This window comes from Adiantum capillus-veneris, chromosome 11 (assembly GCF_014529385.1).
Source record: "Adiantum capillus-veneris isolate H3 chromosome 11, ASM1452938v2, whole genome shotgun sequence".
NCBI lineage: Eukaryota > Viridiplantae > Streptophyta > Polypodiopsida > Polypodiales > Pteridaceae > Adiantum > Adiantum capillus-veneris.
The window spans coordinates 131,193,934-131,205,621 of NC_140941.1; positions in this window are offsets into that span (position 1 = coordinate 131,193,934).

An 11,688-nucleotide genomic window follows, 5' to 3' on the forward strand; every position below is an offset into this window, starting at 1 on the left:
CTAATGATGACACTCCTATGTTGGTAAATTGTTTGGTTACTAGACTCCAACAAGCCATGTGTAATCTTGTTGTTCAAGGGGAAGTACAACAACAACTCCATGCTTATGGGATACTTCCACCTTTCCAACAAGAGAGAGGTCCTGGCAAGTCTCATGGTGAGACCTCCAAAAGAGGACTCTCTACAAAGAAAGGAGTGGAGAACCCCTATCAAGAGCTTAAATGACTCCTTGAAGGCAAGCAAGCATCCAAGAAGAAAGACCATGCTTCACATGAAGGGTCGCCTTCAAAGGAAAGAGAAGTGAGCGAGTCTCAAGATGAATCCATGGAGGATGTAGCTCCAAGGAGAAGAAGAGCTCAAAGATATCCAACTCCCCCACAACGGAAGAGGTCACCGCATAGTTCTCACCGCCACAAATCAAAAAGAGAAGAGAAGAACTCAAGGATTAAGAAGGAGAGAAAGGGGTCACCCTCTTCTCCATCTTCATCACACTCTTCCTCTTCTGACAAAAGCAGCGGGTATTCTTCTCAAGAAAAGAAAAGGAGAGGACACCGAAGGTCATATGCTGCTTGGAAGAGGTCTAGCAAGCTAAAGAAATTCAAGGAGGGAGGAAAGGACATATCTTTCCTCACCTATGATGGTACTTTTGGTGCCACGGATAAGGTGTTAGCCTTCATCCAACAATTTGATGCCGCTTTTGGAGACGAGGACTTCAAAGAGTCCTCAAAGCTACGTCACGTAGCTATGTATTTTCAAAATTCCACCAGGCAATGGTCGGCTAGCCTACCGGCTATTGGAGAGGCACCAAAGACATGGAAGGCTTTAAAAGCCTCCATCATGAAGCAATTCTTGGCAAGCGGTGCTAAGGATAAGGTCCTTACTGAATGGAGAAGCCTAAAGCTCACTCCTTGAGTCTATCCACCACAAGTATGTGGACAAGTTTTAGGATTTGCATCTCAAAGCCACTGTCTACAAAAAGATAGACTTTGAGGAACAAAAGAAACAATTTTATGCAGGGCTTCCTGAGGATATGAATGAATATGTTAACTCCAAAAGGCCTAAGTCAATTTCAACGGTTATCCATCATACTATGGTAGCCACAAGGATCAATTTCCAACAAGGGGCTAAGAGAAATTGTAAGCCATTAGGAGAAATATGAACCTTGCATGGGCCTTGTAAGGAATCCTAATTTTTAGGGATTAAGGCTAATGGTGTGTAGGGTTAAGGGGACAAGGGCATTCAAGAAGCTAGTTTTGAGTAGGCTTTTCTAGCCTTTTTTTAAGACACATATAGGATGTGGACCTAAGAGGTCACCTTCTCTCTCTAGCTTTTTGAAAGTGAAGGGAGTAAAGAGGTGTGGCCACATCATCAAAAACATGGATCACTAAGAGCCAAAATTTGACTTTTTTTTGAAAAAGTTATTTTTACTTATTTTTGACTTAAAAACTCCCCCCCAACATATATCCATATCAAAAAAAGTATTTTTTGACATTTTTTTTAACTTACAAGCACTAAAAGTCCAATTTTTCAAAAAAAACTCCCAAAAAAAAACCTTTCTTCTCTCTTCCTCCTCCCTCCTTTCTCCCTCTCCTCTCCCTCCCTGTCCCCTTCTCTCCTCCTCCTCCCCTCTCTCTCCCTCTCCCCCACTGTCCCCTGCTCTCCTCCCATGTTCCTCCCTCCCCCTCCCTGCCCCCTTCTCTCCTCCTTCTCCTCTCTCTCTCTCTCTCTCTCTCTCTCTCTCTCTCTCTCTCTCTCTCTCTCTCCCCACTACCCCCTTGTCTCCTCCCATGTTCCTCTCTCTCCCTCCCCCCTCTCTCTTTTCATCCTTTGCTTCCTCATGCAACAACTACCATGGTGCTCAAAGACATCACAAATCGTATGCATACATATTTGCTTGTTCGCAACGTTTGCACTGAAGGCCGCACGTGAGGGTGAGCAGAGGTCATCCCAGGAACGTCGTACCATCGGTGAGATGAATGTTGATGGTTCTTCAATATCTTGCCAATACCATCACATATTTGAATAAAACACCCCTTTATGCAAGGTAACAATATACTTCTTACTTTTGATTGCATTCTTCTTATCATAAACTTTGAAGTCTAAGGTGTTGCCTCTGCTTGTTTTGTAGTGCTTGGCACAAAAGTTGCTTTTAAGCACAAATAGTGAAAGGCTGCAGGTTAGAGAGGCCAACTGTCACCAATTTTCCTCTAAAACAATCTTCTTTGTTACATCTTGCAGGTAGGTGCTTCAAATCCATGCTTATTAGGGGTGGTAATCTCATCCTAATGTATATTTTAGGATTGTCTATTCCCAGTTAGATAGAAATACTTGCAAATTTGTACAACATATACTTAACAAGTGTCTTCATTATATAGCTTGCAAATGTTGAATTCATACATGGTTTTGTTACAAGGTGACCTCTTGCTATGCTAGTTGAGTTGCGTTGTTTGCAAGAATGGCTCAAGGAAATGGCATAACATGAAGCTTCTACGGTGGCACAAAGCTCTTCTCAGCGGCAATGTGGCTCCCACTACACCAAAAATCATTATGCTAACATGGAGAGATCCCTAGTAGGACAATGCAAAAACTTTTCATCAACAACAACACACCCTTTCCTAACATGAGGGCACTCCTACCAAAGATATTTTTATGTGATAGGTCACCCCAGAAGCATACCATGTCATGGAATGGATGTAAGAACTATGACCGCACTACTCCTTGGAAGTTGTTTACAGATGTATGTTTATCAAAGTTAATGAGAAGAAATTTGGACTTTTTTGTTTGTTGATGTGTAAGAGCACTCTAGGTCTACCATATTTTAGATTGTTTGATAAGTTAAATAAAATTTGTAGTCATTTAAAGTGTAAGTTTGTTTTTGTTGGTAAGATTGTACATGAGAAGACATAATAAAGTATAAGAGATCTTGACGGAATAAACTCGATTAGATTCCTACCATGCACTTGTGACGCCATACCTCTCCTTGAACCCTTTGATTTCTAGCATTGTCGGAAGTCCAAGGGTGGTCTATTTTCAAATTTTTAGCAATAACTTTTTTTTAAAGGAAATTTTGGTTATTTTAAAGTTTGTACACAGTCTAGGAGTTCATTCTGATTGTTTTCCTTCAGTTTTAATTTTTGATCGAGGGCACTCCTTGGAAGCCACTTTTGAAGGTGTTAGGGTGAGATTTTGAGAAAGTTTTGTATGTAGGAAATGCAGTCCTTAACACAATAAAAAACATTGGTTCTCTGAGTATTTTCAGATTCCATGGTTTTAATGCTCGTTCGAGCCCGTAGATTAAGAAAAAAGTAAGAAATGTCTGTTTTACATCATTTTTTAAGAAATTGCCAACTTGCACGTTGTTTTTTGGAGAATCCGAGTAGGATATGATTTTTTTTGCATCACACGATGGTCGAAGAGCGCGACGAGATGAACAAATTTATGTGAGACAAGCCCAGACAGATTCGGAGCCAATTGAACACTAGAAGCTCTTGAAAACAGCCTAAAAGTTCAACACTTAAATTTTTTTTTTTTTTTTAAAAAAACTGACCACTTGAATTATGGCCATGCATAAAAAAAAAATCTTATATTTGTCATTTTAGGGCCCCAGGGACCCTCAACATGAGGGGCCACAAGGGCGCGCAAATTGGCCATCCAAAATTTTTGGATGGCCAATTTGCGCGCCCTTGTGGCCCCTCATGTTGAGGGTCCCTGGGGCCCTAAAATGACAAATATAGGCTTTTTTTAATGCATAGCCATGAGGTAGAATTGGGCAATTGAATGTATTCATAGCAAACTCCCCCCCCCCCCCCCCCCCCCCCCAAATGGCAAATAGCTAAACATTGTATCATGCCATGCATTACCAAAAAGCTTGTACTTGTCATTTTAGGGCCCTAGGGACCCTCAACAAGAGGGGCCACAAGGGCGCGCAAACTGGCCATCCAAAAATTTTGGATGGCCAGTTTGCGCGCCCTTGTGGCCCCTCTTGTTGAGGGTCCCTTGGGCCCTAAATTTTTGGATGGCCAGTTTGCGCGCCCTTGTGGCCCCTCTTGTTGAGGGTCCCTGGGGCCCTAAAATGACAAGTACAAGATTTTTTTAATGCATGGCCATGAGATAGAACTGGGTAGTTTAATGTGTTCATAGCAAACCCCCCCCCCCCAAATGGCAGATACCTAAACCTTGTATCATGCTTATCAACCATTTTTTACTTCCTTGTGTCCATCCCCTGTTCTTGGAAATATCTTGGTCCCTATTTGTGCCTGGATGGCCATTCTACGCGACATTGTGGTCCCTCTTGTTGAGGATCCCTGGGGATTCAAAATGACAAATAGGGGCTTTGTTTTAATGTATGGCCATGAGATAGAGTTGTAGTGTTTGATGTCCGGAGTATTCACTATGTAAAATTTTCCTATATCATTTGCGTTCACCACAATGGATTGAAAGTAGCACTTATAGGCCTTACCTACACATGTTTCTGTAACTTTACAAGAATATAAATTCTCTTCTGTTGAACACGTGCTATGTTACATATACTTTAGTGAACTCCCAAGGTCAAAGGCCTCACAAATTTTGTGCACTCAGAACATTTAGCACTAGAAATCAACCAAACAAGGAGCCAATTTTTACTTCGTTGTGTTCACCTCGTGTTCTTGGGAATGTTTTGGTTAAGCCATTTCTTTGGTATTTGAAACCACATGTAACCCCTATTGTTATAGTATCCAACCAAAGGTTTCTTGATTAGCAGTTATATAGGTTCGAGTGATACATATCTTCTATATTAACAATACATGTATCTATAATTTATTTTTACACTTTCTCTATCCAAATGAGCTACATAGTAAAAATCAAATCCGCAATTCAACAATTAAGTTCACAAGGTGATAGCTATTGGTATGATCTTTAGCAATACCAAATAAATAGCTACCAATAGCGAATGAATAGGGATATTTAAGAAGGTTTGATACCAAAAACTTGTCAACACTACTCAAAAAGGTGGAAACTCGAAGGCTTTATAATATATATGATGAAACAAGAATCAATAATAAGTCACCCCTATATATATCTACACCTCCATCTCAAGTTGTCATTTCTTTAAGTCAAGCTTGGCATAGGCATAGTATGGAAACAATAACATTTTGGAAAGCCAGAATTTAGCTTTCTCAACTTTTGAAATGTTGCTATTGATATATATTCAACATTTCCAAATGAGGACATCTTGACAAAGGTTATGATCCACTTAATAAGAATAACCATTAGTGATTAAACTGAAATCAAAATATTGCATGATTTCTTCATGGTGGAATGATTAAGACTTGAAACTTCAAACATCTTACAGGCAAATCAGAATATCCATAAAAATCAATAATATTTCTCAAATCTGTATGAAACTCCAATAATCTAAATTAAATACTCTCACTCAGTGCGACACTATTTAACAAAAAGAAATATTTATATTGTATTTATAGAGGAATCCAGCCTCATAAAAATAATTACAAATGGAGACAATGTTGTTGCTATTAGGCTTCTCTTACAAGTATTTGTCTTTCTCATCTAGAGATTCATATACAGGAGTATTTGTGTGTCTATGACACTAGGGAAGATAGTAGTACTATAGGGATGGCTTTTCTAAGAGCTCCTAGAGAGTACCTATTGGCTCAAGATTCTACAAAAATCCTACTATTCTTATCAAAATCTTTTAACACGGTAGTGAAAGGTTCCTCACGGAACAAAAATAGGGTGATTTCCATCTCTGCACATGGTTGCTTGCTCATGTCCTCTCAAAACAAGTTGACTCTGTAAGTAAACAACAGATTATATGAGCACAAAGTTATAAAGTACAAAATGATATTATTCTAATAATCTAATGACAACTATACAAAGAATAAATTATAAGAAAAATCTTTGATGACTCTCCATAGATAGCACAGCTTACTTACATTGTGAGACTCAATCACATGCTACAAAACTATAGATGGCGCACCAAAGCCATCAACAAAATAGCACCACCCAATGTTATGAGGTGTGAAGCCTAAACATTGAAAGCCATAAAGAGGCTAATTCCCTCCAGCATGATAAACTTAAAGATGGAGATGATCTTAAGCTTTGAATGTAAGATACAAGGGTAGTTTTCTCACCATTCTACCTTTATGTTGGAGATGAATCCTTGCAATGCCCATGTACTATTCACACCTCCTGTTCTTGTGGTATGCAAGTCATGTGAGTTGATTCTTTTTCCATCTTCGGGAGTAGAGGTTTCCATGTAGTGCGAGTGAATGAAAGTAGAAGGAGGGCTGTAATGGAGGTGAGAGAAGGGAGAGGAGCTAGCTTGGTGTGGAACTATGTGGTGGGCAAGGGGAAGAGATGGGGGAGAAGCTTGCTTGGTGCTACAATGGAGATGGGAGAAAGCTAGTAGAGAGATAATGCTGGACTATAGGGGGTGCATGTGGTTGTTGCAGCCATGGAGAGCTTGGAAAAGGGTTTGTAGAGAGAGAAAATCACTTTTTAGCTATAGAATAGGTTTGGAAAGACTTTGGATGGTGGAAAATGATGTTTTGAATTTTTTTGAAAAAATTTAATTTTTTAGAATTTTTAAGTGCACGTTTTTTACTTTTGGAGGTCAAAAATACTTTTTTGACCATGAAATAGGTTAGGGGACCTTTTAAGGAGGGAAAACTTGAAATTTGAAATTTTTAGTGTATTTTTAAATCCGGGCCAAAAAGTGGGGGAAAAAAGGTCAAAGTGGTCCCCCCCTACCCCCCCCCCCCCCCCCCCTCCCTTTCCCCTAGCCACCTCCCTTACCTTCTCACTAGGTAAGAGGCCATTAAGAGGTGTAAGGCTACCTTGTCCCCCTACTTTTTTGAGGGTATAGAGTGTGTCCACCACCCTCTTCCTATTGGTTGGCCTCTAATTAACCTTAATCCCAAAGGGCCCCTAGAGGGTTCATATTTTTCCTAATGCCCATGGAAACGAATAACAAGCAGGAGTACAAAGAGAAGAATTTCTCTCAAAATTCTTCCAAAGGCAACTCCAATAATAAAAACAATAAAGCTAAGGAGAAATGAGTTTTCAAAGGCAAAAACAAGCTCTCTCTTGAAGAGCTAGCGAGGTATCGCAAAGAAAACAAGTGCTTTAAGTATGGAGAACAAGTACACACCTATCGCACTTGTCCCCAAATAAATGCACGCAATGAGACACCTTGAGCTTCTAAAGTTGAAGCCCCACAACAGGATACTCATAGCTAAGAATTTTTCTTCCCATATGATAGGAAAGACATGTACATAGGGTGTTAATGAGTTGAGTAATACCTTACCATATGCAAGCTTTTGATAAATCAATGAAGAGCCCAATTTCTACGTACACGATTTTTGTTAAAGAGTCTCTAAAAGATCCTCATGTTTCATCAAATGTAGATGGTAAGAATCAAGAAGAGTTAGACTTGTCTAATTTTCTAAAAGGATTCCAAGATGTGTTCATCGATGATATCCCTATGGACTTATCTCCAAAAAGAGGGGATGATGACCATCACATTTAGATGCTTCTTGGAAGCTCACCACCTAACAAGCCTCCTTATCGAGTCTCACAAGCTCAACAAGAGGAGATCATGAGGCAAGTACAGGAACTGGTAGACAAAGGGATAGTGAGGCCTAGTTCCTCTCCCTTTTGTTCCAGTCCTTTTAGAGCAAAAGAAAGATGGTATATACCGCATGTGTGTGGATTATCGAGCATTAAACCATATCACTATCAAAAACAAATTTCCCGTGCCTCGGATAGAATATCTGTTTGATAAGCTACAAGGCTCTACCTACTTCAGTAGGATTGACCTTAAGAGTGGTTATCATCAAATAAGGATAGTGGATGAAGATATCCTAAAGACCGCGTTTTGCACAACATTTGGTCTTTATGAATATTTAGTCATGCCTTTTGGTTTGACTAATGCACTGGCTACATTCAATCGTCCAATGGAGAAAATTTTTAGACCTTACTACAAATTCACTGGAGTGTTCTTTGCTGATATCATCATCTACTCCAAGTCTTTGGAGGAACATAAGCAACATCTCCAAGTGACTTTCCAAGCATTGAGGAAGAATAAGCTTTTTCTCAACCAAAAGAAAAGTGAATTTTTATTACAAGAAATTCAATGTTTAGGTCACATTGCCTCTCAAGATGGCATCCATATGAATCCAACAATGATAGAGATAATAAAAGGTTGGCCTAACCCAAGGGATCTACATGAAAAACTCAAAGTTAATTGAGGTTTAATGTAATATCTATGGTGATTACCTTTGAGTAAGTTTTACTTCAAAAAGAGTATGCCATAGCATATAAGCGTTAAAAGCTTGACTCTAATGAGAAAATGTTGTGCATATACAAAAGAAGCTACGAGCTATACTATATTCCCTAGAGCTATACTATATTCCCTAGACACAAAGAAGCAATGTCTATAAGAGACTCCATTCATTCTAGAAACGGATCACCAAAATCCCAAGTACTTCATGACACAAGTCAAGTCTTTTGACAAAAGAACAAGGTAAGCAACATTTCTTTTTGCAATTTAATTTGTATTTCTCACATTTTTGCAAGCACACTCAAATGACCAATGCACTTTCACATCAGCCAAAGGGGTAAATTAGGGTGGCAATACCAAGTAGCAATAGCATCTGCATTAGGAAAGAAAGAAGAACTACTCATCTTAGGGGATGGTTATTTTCTAAATGGCAAAAAGCTATAACTTATTCACTTTCTCTGTAAGAAATTCATGAAGCATACCTCTATTGGACCAACATAAAAAATAGACAAGGGTTTAATTCAAATTGCATGGAATACCAAAAGACCATGGTTTTCCCACATCTAATGTGTTGGATAGAGATCCTAGAATGACCAAAGTTTTTTTGGAAGGGCCTGTATTCTTTTTGAATCTAAGAATAAAGTTGTCATGAATATACAATAATGCTCGTAATGGAAAATCACTTACCTCTAGTAGAGAATGTGTACAATCACATTGTACATACTACTTCAAGAAAGATATCTTTAGAGGTAAAAGAGGGAAGATCCAAAAGCCCCTTGCTATTTAAGGTACATGGGAAGATATTTGCCGTCGATGAGCATAGCCGTGATCTACAAGAATCTTTTCAAAAGATTAAGGAAGCTATATCCATCTCTCAACAAAGGCAAAAAGATGTTGCTGACAAGCACATAAGGGCCTTAACATTCAAAGAAAATGATTGGGTCTTACTTGAGTTTCCTAAGGCTCGATTAAGGCAAACGACGGGTAAAAATCCTACGGGCCATCAAAAGTATTATGTTAAACTAGTAAAAAGATACTATGGTCCTTTCCAAATTCTAAAGCCCATCAATGAGACAACTTACCAACTCAAATTACCCAACCATTGGCTCATACACAATTCTTTTTATGTGAGCCTACTTAAGCCCTACAATGGAGAGCCGCCAAGTAAACCAATTATTAAAGACCCTCCCGAAGTTGAAGATCAAGAAGAGGTGCTACAACCCCAAGATATCCTTCACCATTAAGACAAGGTACTACGACATGGTAAGATTATCAGACGATATCTTATTAAGTTTTAAAAAATCCTTTTTGAAGGTGCTAGATGGATGCAAGGAATACAACTTAAGGATGGTAAATATAAACCTTGTCAATGCTTACAATGCTACATTAGAAATAAGCAAATGTACAAATTTCTTTTAAATGATCCATGCTTTGTATTATAAGACTAATTCTCTTTTTATTGTGTACAAATTTAAATAGTATACATTCTTAGAATCATGTTTGTGAGGACGACGTCTCTCAAACACCAAGTAAAATTTGTCACTCTACTTTGGGAGAATGAAATGGCCTAAAGAGCAGACATGCTTGCGGTAGCTATGTCTCCCAAGAACCAAATGGATTAGTCATCCATCTTGGAAAGATGTCGTAGGGTAAAAAGGGATCCTCTACCCGCTAAGTGAAATTGACTACAAATTTATCTCTTCTACCTCATAGTCGAGGACGACTATGATTTCAAGAGAGAGGTAATATCATAAAATCTAGACTCCTTTGGGATGCATGTACTTTTATGTCCTGGATACAGAGGTTGTTGACCCAACACGGGTTGAAGTCTTTCCATACCCATCGTGGTCTTTGAGCTTGGGCCATATTAGGTTGATATCTGTACATGGGGTTGTCTTTGTGACCTCATAGGCACGTACTGAACTTTCCCATCATACTTTGGTCGGAAGTAGCACTCGTTGGTCTCGTGGTTGGTCCATTTACCCTCAATTTACCATTTTTGTGGCCTAATAGGTTGTCCCTGTTGAGGTATCCCTTGTCTTGGTCCCCTCATAGGTGCTTTTTGCACGTTGTTCATCATATCATTCATCGTTTTGATCATGTCTTCTATGGCTGAAAGCAGTGTTGCAGCAGTCGTTCCTACTTGTGCTGGTTTGGTGGATGTTGTTTTCTCACTTTGGTTATCCTTAGGGACATCTTCTGCATTGAAAATATCAAAATTGTCTCCTAAGTCGATAGCATCAGACACGCACTCTTCTAGGGTTATATGCTTCTTGCTATAAAATATAGCATGAAGTTCTTTGTTTAGCAGTCCCTCTAGAAATAATTATACTAGTCGTTCTTCTGCAGGTATCTCTAGCTCTGGGAATTTGGCAATGTATTGCTTCATTCGAGCTGCACAATCCCTAACAGACTCACCTTGTTTTTGTTTAAACCTGTAGATTTGAGCTACCGTATTGTGTTTGATCCCCATTTTGGAACAAGCAGCTACAAATCCTTGAGCTAATGTGTTCAAGTCCATGATTGACCTTAGTGGAATGTTTTGGAACCATGTCAATGCTTTTCCTTCTAATGTCATTCCAAACCCCTTGAATTGAGTATGAAAATCGAATATATATTTTGCTCTTAGCACTTGCTTAAAGCTTGCTAAGTGGTCATAGGGATCCCTTGATCCACTGTATTTTCTGACCCATTTCTGAAAATCGGCTGGTCCGACACGTCTGTTTGGTTCAACTCCCGGTCTCCTAGCAGTTGGTCCTGTTCTGAGTCCTTCAAACCATTCTGTTGGAAATAGTGACTCATGTACCCCCGGACTGGCCTTAGTGTCATCCGGCTTTCTGCGTGATAAAGTGGTATTGGGTTTCTTAACATTACTCTCAGAAGATCTCTCACGGTGTTCGTCTCTTGAAATGGTTTCTGGTCCTTGGCCCAATATCCAATCCCTTATGGAATACCCTTGGTAATTGGTTTGTTCTACCTCCTCAGGAGTCACCATAGCGAAGTTGTTGTTATAGTAATTCCTAAACAGGTAGGTTGGTAGGTTTGCTGATCTTCATGGCCGTTAGTTGTCCTGATTTGGCATGCAAAGTCCACAGAAGATCTTTTACATTTCTATCTTCCCAACAATAGACTCCAATCCTAGGATTATCTGTACTAAGCCATTTCAAAGGCTTCAAATCTACTTGATCGTATCCCTCGAATTCTAAGGTTGGTGGTCCTTCTTTCGCTGACATATCTGGGATTATGGTGTTTACTTCTAACCCCCACTTGTCTATTACGTTACAATTTTCAACTTGTAAATATTGAGTTTTGTTTTTATCCATGTCTTGTTTGTTTGCCATAATCTCTTCTTCGAACTCAATACCATGGTCATCAATGCGAATAGCATACTCTTCGTTAGGATCCAAG